The following is a 14,440-nucleotide window of genomic DNA, read 5'->3' as shown; positions in this document are numbered from 1 at the left end:
GGGGCCAAGTTGAGTTTGCAGCCCTGGTCTTGCAGCACTGTCTACGAGGCTGCCATCCACCACAGAGGAACAGGAGCAGCACCTGTCAGCTCTACTTGCAAAAATAGAGGAACTGAAAGTTGTACCCAGATGAGGACATGGAGTGATAACTATGTGAACACAGATTTTTTCATCATGTTACGAAATGCCTTCTGAACTGCTAGGAAAGAGCTGTAAATGTTGCAGCACAGACTGTGCACTGGATATTGCTGCTTTGCTATTAAAAAAAAACAAAAAACAAGAAAAGTTGCAACATGCGACCACATTTACAGAATATAGGAGAAGGTTACATCATGCTATTGTAAATGTCCCTGCTATTTTGGTTCTGATGGGCTTGCATGTCAGGAATAAGTACTGGCTTCTTAAGTAATCACGTATGTCAGCATTCAGAAGGCATTCAGCAGTTTCACAAAGCAGAAGCTGCTTTTCATATTTTCAATTTTATTTCCACTTGTTTTAAGACGATTCTGTCTTGCCTCTTTCCTGTAGTTTTATGTTTCAAAATGGTTTCCTAACAATTTAATTTCTTTGTGCCTTCTCTCTGCCAATTTTGTCTGAAATGAAAACTGGAAAAAAAAAAAAAACAGTACATACATTATGAATAAAGTGTTTTATCTGATTGTAAATGTGTTATATTTGGGGATGGGGAAACAACACTCAAAAACACAGGTTTATTTCTGGTGTTCTAAACAAAGACTGTTGTATCTTTATTGCCCTGTTATTTGAATTAATTGGGAGAGCATGAAAACCAAGATAAGGTGTTTTAGATTGCTCTCTTGCTGGAGGTGGGGTGTGTTTGCATGCAGTGCACAAAGTAGTTTAAGTATTACATTTAAAAATGCATATTTATGGAAAAAATTACTTGCACCGTCATGTCTTCATTTCTAATGCAGATTCTGTTTCGTACTGGTGGAAAAGACGAGCGAAAACAAGGCAGCGTAGCTCAGCCCATGAAAGTCCTGACAGCATATCCGTTCCTCAGCTGACTTCCTCTTTCTCATCTGTCCTAATATAATATTGGGCATTGTTAAAGGCTCCAAGTCTGGACAAGGCCTGAATTTCTATGGAGGAAAACAAACAAACACTGATAAACCTAATTTAGAGAAGTAGTCTGTTCTCTGGTTGTTTGTTTATTTAAAAGAAAACAAGTGACTGTGCTGCATTTCACAAGAAAATCTGAAGGGATAACAGGCAGAAGGATTTCAATTGTTTTGTTTTTTTTTCTTAGATCTGGTGAATGCTAAATCTGCTTTTTATTAGATTTAGTGAAAGAGGTTTGCGATTATTTTCTTAGTGTTGTTATTTTATTTGAAAATTCAGATAGAAACATAAAGAAATCTAATTATTGTCCATGACTTTGATCATAATATAAAAAAAATAATACCAACTAGAAAAGTTATCTGGATTTGTATTCAGAGATGAGAGAATATTCCCTTCTGCAACTGCAAACATTTTGCTTGTTTTCCGGGTTTTGAAAATTTATCAGCCATCATATCCAATTCCTGACTTTATACACAGTGTGACAAAATGAACTTACTACTCAGAAAGCACTTGTGAGATTAACTCCTCCCTGTTCTGGAAAATGATGGAAACAAAGCCAGAAGTTATATGACAGCCCCATCTCCCCTTGGACTACAATGAGCCTGCACCTCCAGAGCTGGCAGAACATGCCTATGCAGGGGGAGCAAATAAGACACCAACTTGAGCTGTACCCTGTAGTAGTCTACAGGGTCCAAAGACTGGGAGCATGGTAACCTGCAGCTTGTGCTCACTCACCAGCCTTTATCTGACCAAGGTCTTTCACCTTCATACCTTGCTGGGAGTCCAGTAGTGAAGAAGATAACTTCCTTAGATATCTGCTTTGCGTTTCATGACTGCTCCAAATACTGACTCCCAAAACAATATCAGGAGTAATTCCCACAGGCCACATAAGGCTACACTCCAACAGTGGACCTCAAAATGGGATAGAACTGCTGCAACTGGGCAATGCTGTCATCTGGTAAATAGCAGCACATATGACCCAACTCCAGCATTTCCGTAACCGAGCCCTCTAAGATGGTATTTGGTAAGACTGCTTACGATGCTCATTGCAGTCACTTTTTAGTGCTTTCTGCATTTCTTTCTAAGGAAGGAAGCAAATCTAGTGCAAAAGAATCAGTCTCATGGAACATTTCTGAGACCTGACAGCCATCAAGGAAGGTTACAGAACAGATTATTGATACAGAGACATCTGGTAAGATGGAAGCAATGAGCTGTACGTATTGGGACAGGTATGTGGAAAACCACAAAGCCTAGGATAAGAAAATATATAGGCTAGTGAAGAAGAAACTCCAATAATGGCTCTTTCTAGCAGGCAGCCAGATGTACATATGACATTTGACTGGAGAACTAATACCATCTTCAGGAGTGTAAGTAGGAGAGCACCAAAATTAAAAATAGAAAGATGACGTCTTCTGTGTTTAAGGTTTCTAACGCACCAGACTTCTTGTCTCACAAGACCACTGGTATCATCAAGTCTTACAGTCCAAGAGTCAAGACAGATCTTATTCCTCTACAGCCTGACCCTGAGCCAGCCATTTCCTCAGTCTGCTCTGGGAATGCAACCCTGGCCTGATGGCTGGCTCATGGCACGTTCTTCCATTACTACACAGTGCTAAAGCTTGAAGACACACTTCCTACTGGATGAATTAATCTCCATAAACATTTACACATATTCTTTCCTACTTCCCCTCCAGCTTTCCTTTACTGTGCTGACTGCCAAACACCTGGTAAAAGGTCCAGCTGCTGCAGAGACTGCACTATCTGCCCTCCCCTAGTAATGCTGCCGTCTCTTGTCTCCCTGCCTTGCCCTCATCCATGGTTAGTATTTGTACATCATGACATGTGATGGTGTCCCATATTTTCCCTAGGCTCCCCAGGTATGGTGGCTAAATCCAAAGTGGGGTGGTTCGTGGGTCCTAACATGCATACTGCCCATGTCCAACTGCAGTGAAGAGGTGATAGCGTGTGCTTGTTACCCTTTTGGACTGCACAGACCACCCTATGTATGCATCATGGCTAAGCCTTCAGTTGGGTGCAGTGGGGCACTGCTATATGGATATTCACAGCAAGATTTAGTGGGACTGTTAATGTAGAAGTGGCTTCTGGTACAATGATTAAATGTAATAATTGTGTATAAGTGCATCAGTTCTGTCCAGCTTTCTAGGAAAAACAAACAGACAAGCAAAAATCAACAAGCTTTTAAAGAGAAACCAGTATTTTCTTTGAAGATCTTCAGAAACTATATCTAGCTTTCCTAACTAACTAAAAAAAAAGGTAGAGAAATGGGTCAATAGATGTGTCCTTGGAAAATACAAATTAGATGATAGTGAGGCTGATGAATACACAACAAGATTCAATGTATCAAAACTAAAGCCAGATATGAATAGACTACAAAAAAGAAATACATTTCTCATAATGGAGGGAATTAACCAAAGTAAAACACCTCATGCGGTGTGCTGGATTCCTGATTTCTAGAAATGTCATCATCAACACACAGAAAGGGGTTTTTTTGTTGCAATTTTTTGTTTTGTTTTGTTTTTGCTTATGCATTTACGTTCACATGAACCTCATTTCAAGGGAAATGCAGTTCAAGGAAATCCAAGAGGTGGCATGATGTCAGAGATCAGACTTTGTCAGAGATCAGGCTGGTCCCATAATCTCTCTCAGTGGGAAATCTCCCTGTTCCTATCTTGCCCTGTGATTCTCTCTGAGCTTTAACCTTTCACAGAGTGGAGATGGGATAATTTATAACCCTTCAATGAGAACTAGTACTTGGGGGACTGTGCAATAGAAAGAAAGGAAGAAATATCTCCTCATCCTTCCTTTATCTATCCTCTCCTTGTGCCCATCACAGCCTCTCTGATCTCTCTAAATTCTCCTTGCTTTGCTCACCAAATGAAGGCTTTAGTTTGGTATGCAATTTAATGGAGCTTTGTTTGTACAAATGCCTGGAAAGACTTTCTATAAACCATTTCTACCAAGCATTCAAAGTAGTGCTCTAACATGCAGGCAGCCTCTCAGTGTTGCTCAACCTCATTTGATGTGTCATTAAAGAGGCATTGCTGTTTAATCCTCATTTTTTCCATGCTCTCAAAAGAATGACATTTCAAGGAAAGGAGCAGGTTTTGTTTCTGGAAGTGGTTGTACTCTTAGGTTTCCTGCTGAGTGTCATGACAATCTCACAATTAACAGGTGCTATTTTGAGACTGCCTAACTCTGTCTGTAGCACTGTATTTCTGTGTTTTGGGTGTGCATCACACAGTATTAATTGCAGCGCAACCATGGGACATGAGAATTCTCCTGACACTTCAAAAATGTGAGACCATGGGTGAATTAGCTCGCCTCCCACACCCTGGCTGCAGTGGGGAGGAACAGCTAGAGATCAGGAGCCACTGCATGAGCAACTTACAAACAAGCTGCGTGACTTACACTTGTTACAGCCAATGATTTACTGTGGACCAAATTGGGAATGTGATGATGGAAGCAAACAAATAAATAAATAAAGGGAAAAGAAAAGGGAAAAAAAGGAAACCAAAGAGATGCTTACAGGGTTTGGCCTGCCAGTGCTGTACTATAGACTGGTGTCCAGTCTGAGACCAGCCTCACCTGGACAGGCAACATGGAGGCAATAACTAAGATATCCAGTCACAGATCAAGCCCTCGTTTTTCTGATAGTGGGAGGAAGAGGAGACATCTCAGCATAGGTGGTACCTCCTGGCAACATGGTTGCATGGACCTTCTGCTTGGAATCCATTTGGACAGCACTGAACAGCCAGCAGAAGCCATGACACACATGTAGAAAAGTTATCTGGTTTCATTCTTTCATCACTTTTCCAAGCTTGGGGCAGCAAAACACACAGAAGGAGTTTCTGTGTTGTACTCAAATGTGAATCCTATGTTAAAAGAGTGGAGAATGTTTTCTGTCACAAGACTGAAGGATGCAGCAAAGTAATAAGATTCAGTGTCCCATGAAAATCCACTTTTCCCAGAAAATGTGTGTGTTTCTGAACATCTATGTCTTTGAATTGGGTATAGATCACCACTGTGATACATCATTCATGGACAAGTGTCAGCTAGGCATTCAGAAGGCTGAAAATCCCCTCAAGACAAGGGAATAAATTGTAATCAACTGTAGTTAACAAAGATTGGACACACATTTTTTACAGATACATCTGTCAGAGCAGTACACAACACACATCACAGGCTCTTCTAGTGGCAAAGATGTGTTCTCTCAATGCAGAATTGAGAGGACGAGTTTAAAAAAAAGCAGCATGTGGGTTGCATGGTCTGTTTCCTTTCAGTTAAGGATCACAAATCAATCAAATGGATTACCAAGTCACAAATCCTTACAACAAAGCAAAGCAAAGACAGATTTGCCCATACGCTGAATTGCTTGTTTCAGAGCTCTCAACACTGAAAATTGTTGCAGCTATTTGAGGGGGGAACTTTTGTTCTTTTCTCTTGACCACAAATAGAAACGGTCCAGAGTGAATAACTTGATTGAAATTCTACTGAAGACAAATAAGTGATCATGATTAGAGTATTTCATTATAAAATAACATGCAACCCAAAAGCCTAAGAGATGGGTCATCAATGTGATGTCTCCAGGAAAGTGACCTCACATAAACTGTTGGAATTGGCTTCAGTGTCTAAAGAGGAGAAACAAACAAACAAACAAACAAAAATAAACAGAACTGTACAGAAATTCTCTAGTAAGCAAGATTCTTCTCTTTCACCAAGTCCCTCATAAAAAGGAAATCTTTTGCACCCACAAGGCATAGTGTTCATCTTGCGGAGGATTATGGTGGCTTTCATTTGACATAACTTAGTGATAACTCCTTCCTCACTGTGATATCTGCAAATGAAAAAAGAATTCACACAAGAGACCGCAAGTCTGCCCTCGGGTGAAACTAGACTGTGACTCACCACTCAGGTAGACAGTTCAGGTGGAAGCCAAGAACACCAAAAGGGTCAGTCAGTTATCAGAAACCATAGTCATAAACATACCATTAACACTTCTGTCATTAAAATGAAACAGTAAGTCTTGCAAACTGTTCAGCAACAACTACTTCTTGAGGAATCCAATCCAGCTTTAAGTAATGCCAGGCTAGGGAGTCCAGCCCAGCTGGGTTAGTTCCCCTGCCACTTTAATCTGAGCACTCCCAAGAAGAATTACATGGGCACAGAGAACAAAGCTGAAACTGCTCCAAGACTGCCTTAGAATAGAACTGCTCATTTACAAAAAATCAGTTACAAACGTATGTCTGTGGGGATTGGAGTGAGGAGGAGAGCAACAATAAGAGCTAATACTTTTTTGTTCCTCACACATGCAATTTGCATGAATAGCTATTTCTAGGAGTTGCTTCTATATTGTATGGCATGGCCATATAGTTACAAATGTATGATTTTAGAGAGCAAGTGTTAGAAGTTATTACTTTGGAAGTAAAATAAATGTACATAGCTTCCAATTTATCTGTAAAAATAATGAAATTTGAAGAAGAGGCACACCCTTCTCTTCTGAAAACTTCAATTTGTTGTATTCCCACAGACCCACATAGAAGTGAAGACAAATGTTCCTGCATTTAGTGCTTTGTGAATTGCGTTGATATATGAGCTGGAGGCAAAATATAATCTGAAGTTTAGCTGCAGCAGTTAGATGTAGATATGATACATAACCATTATGGGGCAGAGCTTAAGTCCCACTTGGGAGTCCTATGTTGCTTTTGGTTAATTTCTGTTTTGTCTTATAAAAGGATGGCCATTAAATAGTACAGTTTGCTGACCAAAGCAGTGGTTTTGACCACTGAACCCTTCCAGCAGCTTGCCATAAAGCTATTGAGTAAAACTCTTGAATTTCCCAGTTGAAATCTCTTGATCTCAAGTAATCCAAATGCTCTGGGTTGCCAGTAGGAAAGTATGACAGGAGGTCTGTGGACTGCTTAGTACACTCCCTCGGTGCCACTTCCAATAAAACAATTTAGAAATAATAATAAACTCTACTTAGAAACTATTCAGGATTGGAAAGAAGTTGGCACATACACTACTGAAAAATGTCTTTGGACCTCACTGCTCTGATGGAGCAGAAGTACATGGCTTCTTACATAAATTCAATTAAGATAAATTTATATGTTCCTCTGCCCACACTAACTTCCATAGTCATTTATTCCCTACAGGAATAAGGAGAGTACATGCAGCCATCTATACTAAGTTATTCTGTATTAGATATGAGTAGAATCAAATTGGTCCTTTCTTAACCTCTGGGTTTATGAGTATACAGCAGTATGGTAGAAGAGTGAAGCAGTGGAATATTCCCCTTTTTTTAGGAGTCTTGATAAACAAGATATCTTTTAGAGATGGTGGTAGGGAAGTGATTAACAGAGAACAGCATATCTCTGTGTAGGCCAAGGGAAGAATGTTGTTTCATAAGAGCACTCCAGAAATGCCAAATATGCATACTGCAGTGAGAGCACAGCAAGTGCAATCACACTCAGTGCAACCCATTAGGATACACATCAGTAACAACCTGCCTTTCACGCAGACTTTGGGACCTGGGGGTGTTTAAGCTTTTTAGATGGATAAGCCAAATATGCCATTTAAACAGGAACAGTTTTTGTGATTTGATAGTATTCCTGTATTGGAAGCAGTCCAGGCAGCATTGACTATCTGCAAACATTTATGAAGAACACTACAAGAAGAACAAGCAAATGGCTTTGGAAATTTGATCTAAATTCCCCATACACTGTCCATCAGCTGAAGATTGAATTCCTGTACTGGACACAAAATGCAATGTTATGGCAAACTGAATGTCCTTATGCATGATCAGGCCCTGCCACACAATCATTTATGCTAGTAAAGTACAAGAAGACCTAAATTCAGTGTTTGTCAAGCACTACCCCAAAAAAAATTCAGGGCATGATTTGGTAGAGCATTTCAGAGATCACTCCAAAAAGTTGCACTTGCACAACCACCTTGCTTTGGACATTGAGATGGACCATCTCATCTGCTCTGTGTCTTCAGGTGTCAGCCCTTGGCAACATTCCTGGTCATGTTTCTTCTATCAAAATAGATCGTCAATGTTTCTCTTTCATTAAAACCATTTTGGAAGCAAGTTCAATTCTTTCATCCATTTGGCACTAATATCAAACATGGTATATCAAGTTGCCTTGAAAGAAGAAGAGGAGTTAAGATGAACACTTATGGCAATTTGGTTTGCACAGTTAATCCCTCAAACAAAGCCAGTCTCATTCAATGTACTGCCAAAACAGTGTTTCCATGTTAGCTAAAAATGTGATTTGGCACTGAAATACAACCAACCTACAAGGTCCTACAGAAAATGGGAAAACTTATTCCCACATCTTATTTTTTTCTTAATCAAAATTAGATGTTTATCATCTAGCCATTGCAGAAGGGTATAGGAGTGACTAAACAATAGAACTTGATCTCAAACGAAAATAATAAGCAGGTCTAATATCACAGACAACAAAAAAGATATTGTATGCATGTATGTACATACACATGCCATTTTTATTTATATATTACTATACTTTATAAAATAAAATGTTATATAAGAAAGAAAGAAAGAAAGAAAGAAAGAAAGAAAGAAAGAAAGAAAGAAAGAAAGAAAGAAAGAAAGAAAGAAAGAAAGAAAGAAAGAAAGAAAGAAAGAAAGAAAGAAAGAAAGAAAGAAAGAAAGAGAGAAAGACAAAACTGAGATCCAGTTCTGCAAAAGACTGATAATTTTTTCCTGTCCTTAAAAATAAAATAAAATAAAATAAAATAAAATAAAATAAAATAAAATAAAATAAAATAAAATAAAATAAAATAAAATAAAATAAAATAAAATAAAATAATAAAGATGTAGAGGAAACAATAGAACATGGTAGACTCCCTTGGAAAGTGTGAAGGTGGGGAAAAGGAGGACATCCTGCTCTCCAGTACCAGGTGAAGAAACTTACTTATCCCCTCTCTTTTAGCTGGGCCAAGGCTCCGAGCTTATCTCCAAGCCTGGCCATATGAATGTTCCTCCAGACAAACCTCTGTGTGAGTCCAGGTGAGATGGGCCAGGCTTAGTCTGAGCCCTTTGTTGGAATTTGAACTGTTGCCACCTTCGTGTGTCTACTCTGCAGAAGATAAACAATGTTTAGAACTTAATAGCTACCAATAACATTTTATTGTCTGCAAAGTGTATTCAGAAAAGATGGTTTTGAATGAATACAATCTTTACAGGAAAAGCAAGCTCCATCCGGTAATTATCTTTGACAGTTAAATCAGCCCTTAACTAACTTGAAAGTGATAGATTCTGGCAAAGAAGGAACAAGCCTTTGCAAGCAAAGTCCCCTCTGGAGCATGTGGAGTCTGTTTTTCACCCTCTAAGAACAGCAGCAGTCCTACTACACATTCCCTGGGGACTCAAAACATAACTGAAAGGGATCTGCAGAAGCAGCATATGGGTAAGGAGGGGATAGACTGTGCGTTTGCCAGCCTATCTGTTCAGTTATGTTCCTCAAGATTGTTAAAACCTGACAAAACTTGTTTCCAGCTATTAATGACATCCAGAGGGTTTGTTTTCTGATTTGGGTGTTTTTTGTTTTATGATGTGCAAGGAGTGTGGGCATACAAGAGCCCAGCAAGGAAGACATCCAGGGTTAATGTCCTGCAGACCAGCCTCTAGAGCCTTAGGTGGTATCCCTTCCCTGCTGTGCCCTTAGGGATCAATTCAGCTTTCTGGGCAGCCCACTCAAAGCCAGCCTAGAGTTACACTACTGTCTTGTGCCTGCCTTGGCCAGGACTAGCTCTCTCCCAGCTGCCTGATACTGGTACAGGCAGTGAAGGAGGAAATCCTCTGTGTGCAGCCTTTGCTGGGGGTTCATCAAGGACTGAGCAACCAAAGAGCCCTTCTGGGACCCCATGGGGCAGTAGGGGACATACAAAGGACAGCCGTGAGAGTCTGATCTTTTTACAAGGCTGCAGTTATTGAAGCAGCAGCTACTTGCAGATGCATACAATATAAGCAAGGGTGTGTCAGCTTTTACAATATTCCCTGGATCTCATAAACCCATTTTATGACTTGACTCAGAAGTGAGGCTTAGCACCCCTAGGTCCTGATCTGTGGATGAATTCGGGACAGTGAGCAGCCTTGTCCTTGGAGTTGAAAGAGAGGTAGGGAGCACCAAATGTGCTGGCTCTCCATTCCTCTGCCTGAATGAGCAAAGGTTTCAGTACTTTGCTGTACCTCCCAGGACTTCCATGTTGGGCAGCAGTGCCAACGATACATAATACAGAGAAGGCTGCTGGGGTGTCGAGAGCATCATAGAAAGCAGTAAAAAGGCTGCCTGAGCCAGCATTTAGCAATGCTTCCTGGTTAATGACCTCATTTTATAATTGGACATTAGCAGCCATCCTTAGGACTTAAGCTTTTTCTGTGTTTATTCACAGGTTGGAGCAGGCTTTAAACACAATTGGGAAGGATGTGGACGGGCTTCTGGCAGAAAGAAAAAGAATTAGAGTGAGATTTGGAGGCAAAATTGAACCGTTTCCAAGAGGGGGAGAAAGAGAGAGGGAAGGAAAAACCCCAAACCCACAGCCCGTCAAAGTACCACGCCAGCAGCCAGCTGCTTGCTTTCATCCAGACGGGGCGAGCTCTTGTGGGTGCAGCTCCTGGCCAGCTGCCCAGCCACGTAGGAGGTGTTCTCTGTAGGAAAGTTCAGGGCTGCCAGATGAGCCGTATCGCCTGCCGGGGGAACTTTGTCCTTCCAGCCTGCGCACTGCTCACCTCCTTAATGCAAGCTGAAAGTGGGAAGCTGTCAGTGCTGGTTCACTATTACAGTGGGTGATCACAGAATAACAGAATTGTAGGAGCTGGACAGGACCTCTAGAGACCACTGAGACCAAACCCCTGCTAAAGCAGGTTCCCTGCAGCAGTCACACAGGAAAAAGTCCAGATGGGTCTTATATATCTCTAGAGGACACCACAGCACTTCCATAGGCACTTGATCCAGTACTCTGTTACTCTCACACTAGTTTTTCCTTGTGTCAGTGTGGAATTTCCTGTGTTCCAGTTTCTTCCCACTGCCCCTTGTTCTGTCACTGCTTACCACCAAACAGAGTCCATCCCCATCGTCTCGACTCTTGCACTTTAGATGTTTATAAACAGTGATGAGATCCTCTCTCAGCCTTCTCTTCTCCAGACTGAACAGTCCCAGATCTCTCAACCTTTCCTCCTATGCTCCCAGCCCCTCTCTCTACAAGATTTCTGTTTTCTGCTTTTTTTAAAACTGAGGACCCCAGGACTGGACAGAGCACTCTGGATGTGAACTAATCAGGGCAGAATAGAAGGGGAGGACCAACTTCAAGTCAGAAGTGGAGAACAGAGGTGCCCCACGATGCATAAGTGGGCTTGGGGCAACACCAGGGGCAGCCAGGGGTCAGAATATGATGTGAAAGGCTTGCAGGCCTGCTCTTTTCTTGGCCTGCTGCAGCACAGATCTTCAGTTTTTGTTCAGTGCATTTCGCGCTGCTCATGTTGATGCTGCAGTACCAGCAGATCACCAACTTAGTGGCTGCACCACCACAGTACAGTATATAGCAGGGTGAGTATGGAAGGATATGTCCTGTCACTCCTGTTGCGAACGAAACTGAACTATGCTCCTCCTGGCCATGCCAAGGTACAGAGGAGAAGCACAGCTTGTGCATTTTCTGGAGCCATTGGGGGTGGAACTGTGACCTAGCATGCTCTGCACATGTCACGGGACTGCAGCACGTCACAGAGGCTGCGTCACCTGGCTCACATCTCCTGTGATCCACTCCCTCACTGCTACGCAAGTGCTCCCTCCTCTTCACACACTGCTGAAGGAAAATTTTCTCCGCAAGACAGCATAGTATTTTCAGCTGACTAAGCACTCTGCAATTGTAAAATCCAAGGCAAGGCTGTGCAAATTACATGGTGGCTTCATCAAAGTCCCTATTCATAGCTAGGAAGGCACTGGGCTAGGAAAGACTTCCATCCCCTGCAGCTGATGGATGTCTCATTGCATAGCAGCACAGTGCCATGTGTGGCCTGGCCTTGCGCTGCACACCAGAACACACACTAAAGCTCTTCAGCAGCCCAAGCAATTTGTCCTTACGTGGTTCCTGCTAGATGCTCATCTCAGACATTGTCACAGCCCTGGGACAAATCAGCAGGGATGATCTGGCTGTCTGTGAGACCACCCTGTCCATGTTGCAGGCATGGGATGCATTGGTTCCCTCTCACGTTGACTCTTAACCACATTCCATGTCTCCTTCTCCATGGGTGCTTTTTTTTTTTTTTTCCCAGAAGTCAGCTCCAACACCCTTGGATAAAACAAGCAGATGTTTCTCAGTACTTCACCCTGAAAACAAGTGGTGTTTTAAAATTCTCGGCACTCATTCACTGAACACACACTTGTAATGTCAAAGAAAAAAACCCAAAGATCTGCCATGAAACAAAGCTAGAATGAAAGATTCCAAACAATTGCACTGACCACTCATCCCATGGCCCTTGAGTGCAGCACCAAGCACCATCCTGTCTCCCCTCCCATGGTCAGTATGCAGTATCAACTTGCTACCTAAAACCCTTCATGAATACCCAGAAGAATGCCTTGAAATAACCTTTAGCTCAATTGTGACACATCATTTCACAATTTGTTTGGCATCTTTCAAAAACAGACCCTGGAAAGAAAAATTGCTACTTACTGAGACTCTGGTATTGCTCCTCAAAACTGAAGACACATAGGGACAATACAGTACAATAGGACAATGCAGATTTTTAAGGAGGGGTAAGCTGTTTCTTTGCAAACACATCAGGTCTTTGCTTGGGATGTATTGCCATTTGGTCAAAATAGGTGTTTCCTCCAGCTTCCTCTCCCACACACTTGGGGATGAGATATTTAGAAACACAGAATCACAGAATATCACAAGTTGGAAGGGACCTGTAAGGATGAGAATCCAATTTCTCACTCCACAGAAAAAAACTTCAAAAAAGAAAAAATCAGACCATATATCTGAGAACTTTGTCCAGACAATTCTTGAACTATGCCTAATTTCAGTGTTTATGGTTCTACCAAAGACTTGTAACTTAGAGTAAGTATTCATAAGTATCTAAATTTTCGGAACTGACGACCAGAGCAGCTGACTGCCAGGGCTACACTAAAAACCAGTAGCCACATTTTGCTCCCATCTACTGCTGAGTTCCTAATTCCTTAAGCTCTAGATAATAAGCCCTGGCCCTGATATCCAAAAGTGCTCATAAAAGTCCAAGGGAAGCCTGACATCTTCTTTTAGCTGTTGTAATGCGCTTAACAAAAAGCTCTAATTAAAAAAAATAAAAATGAAAAAAAAAATCTTGGCCTTAATATCTTCACTGCCTTCAAGAGTTTGCCAGTACTCTTTAGCTGCCTCCCTGGGAACACTTAATGATAGTTTGCTTTGCTCTACATGCACGAGTAATATAAAATCCTTGTGCCACCACTTGCTTTGAGCGTTCTTCGTGACTGGAGGCATTTTTTTCCTTCTTGCTTTTGATCTCACCGAGACTGTTATTCTTGTAGTAGCAAAGCTATTTGTCCTTTTAAGTAAGCATGTGGTAATCCACAAAATTCATGATTCATAATGAAATTGGCTTCAATCTGCAGGAGTTTAATGGCTGTCCCAACCCTGTACAACTGGCAATTTTGGCACTGCAACCTCTCCTTGAAGTAATAACATCTAAAGTGCTAGACAACTAGCTAGTTGATGATAACTAGCATAAAACATGATATATGGCATAACTCTGGGTAAATTAGAGTGTGCCTTAATTTGTGCTTATACAACCACATCTAGCAGCAGTTAGTGTTCTGACTGTTTGTATTAGTTATAAAGTTAATATTACAGTTGGACGTGTCTGTCAAAGATTGACTTTGAATCCTTTAAGACCACCAGCCATGTTGTACACTGAATTAGACTGACACCTATGGAAAAATACAGTGTACTTATGGTGATGCTCTTTAATTACAGAACAAAACATACTCGAACTGAAGCTGCACAGTAATCTAAACTATTGTTCTTTTTCTTAAGGCTTATATATGTTTCTCTTTAATATACTTGGTATGCTTTTACAATATATTTATGTTTTTGTATTTAAATAAAAAATCTAGGAACATGTATTGGCACTACAGCTTACAAAACATAGCTTGATGCCCTTCTATGCAAACACTACCATGCACAAACTTTTCCTTTCACAATACAGCTAAATCATAGAACCATAGAATGACCAAGGTTGGAAAAGACCTACAAGACCATCCAGTCCAACTATCCACCTATCATCAATAGTTCTCACTAAACCATGTCCTTCAGTACAACATCT

Source organism: Cyrtonyx montezumae, unplaced genomic scaffold (genome assembly GCF_038088225.1).
Source record: "Cyrtonyx montezumae isolate F1298 unplaced genomic scaffold, pur_monq_1.0 scaffold_3, whole genome shotgun sequence".
Classification (NCBI taxonomy): domain Eukaryota; kingdom Metazoa; phylum Chordata; class Aves; order Galliformes; family Odontophoridae; genus Cyrtonyx; species Cyrtonyx montezumae.
Note: the sequence above shows the minus strand (reverse complement) of the source record.